General features: G+C 37.9%; 2 long non-coding RNA genes across 2 annotated transcripts; one reads left to right on the top strand and one right to left on the bottom strand.

The window, feature by feature from the left end:
• Nucleotides 1–258: 258 nt before the first annotated feature.
• On the bottom strand, nt 259–898 carry LOC119346517. The gene is made up of 2 exons (XR_005167765.1): nt 771–898; nt 259–681 (listed from the first exon to the last, which is right to left on the bottom strand). It is a non-coding gene; the product is annotated as an uncharacterized LOC119346517 (long non-coding RNA).
• Nucleotides 397–998, top strand: LOC119346515. Its single transcript, XR_005167764.1, has 2 exons — nt 397–528; nt 688–998. It is a non-coding gene; the product is annotated as an uncharacterized LOC119346515 (long non-coding RNA).
• Nucleotides 999–1,163: the final 165 nt, after the last annotated feature.

Here is a 1,163-nt window from a genome sequence, read left to right as displayed (position 1 = left end):
GAATTTCCAAAGTGTAGAATACTTCTTTTCATGCCTTCATATTTTTGGAGAATACAATGTTGTTCTGAAGTACCACCAGGCTAGTTCAGAAAACTGGTATCAGTTATTTGCGCAATGTATTCACATATGCCTCTTCTACTGTACAATGTTCTTTTTCCTTGTGAGCTATTGATCGCAATGTTTGACTAAAATGGATTCAAGGATATACATAAGCATATGAATGCAGACATACAGATGCATTATCCGGAAAAGGAAAGATTCAGAAGTATTAGAGATGCCATCTGTTGAAGCTAGACATAAGTACCTGAAATACATTGGAGCCATGCTCTTCATGATATAATAGACAGCTATGTATCATCTTCCAGACACAACTAAAATTTATTTGCTAAACAAGCAGGGCATTACTCAAGTGAGCTGATGAAGTAAGAGGAATCCAGAGGCGTGGGATTTGCACTGTGTATCATTTTAAGCATGGTTGGCCGCATCGTTGGCTCCTCTTGAAAGCACATGTACTACTTGCACCAAGAGGTAATTTCCAGTTAAATTCTCTCCCTTACCTTAGTTAATAGCCTGGGTTAAAACCGTAGTTCCTGTTGTTAGCTAGATTTTTGTGTGCTAACACCATTGTGTTTAAGAACATGTTGTGATGTTCGTTCTGATTTGTATATAATTTTTGTATTTCTGCAGCAAGAATTTAACAGTAGAAAAGCCGTATCAACTATATGTATGCCCCAATGCGATCAACAACAAAAAATTATGCTCGCAATTACCTGGCACGGGCACTGGAGTCATTTGGGAAGGATGCTCAAGATTAGGAATGTCACCAAGAGGGGCTCGGCTAGAGTTATCACCAAGAGGGGATAGGCACAGATTTGTCGCCTCCATATCTTCAAGCGTCATGGTCTGTCGGCGCTTGTAACGAAATAAAATAAACCATTATTATTTCTGTGAACTGTACACATTAAATATATACTGGGCCAAAATCTAACTTTGAAGCATGCGATCAGGTTAGGCGAGATAATCTACATCTGCACTATTAGATTAGTACATTGTCATACTTTGCTTCAATGAAAAACACAGCATCAGTGATACAACTTTGTTTCACTAATTGATCAGTACATATGTTTTTCAACCATTAGGTTTTTGACCAGGTATATTTGTCT

Source organism: Triticum dicoccoides, unplaced genomic scaffold (assembly GCF_002162155.2).
Source record: "Triticum dicoccoides isolate Atlit2015 ecotype Zavitan unplaced genomic scaffold, WEW_v2.0 scaffold42296, whole genome shotgun sequence".
Lineage (NCBI taxonomy): Eukaryota > Viridiplantae > Streptophyta > Magnoliopsida > Poales > Poaceae > Triticum > Triticum dicoccoides.
Note: the sequence above shows the minus strand (reverse complement) of the source record. Positions and strands in the feature narration are given on the sequence as shown.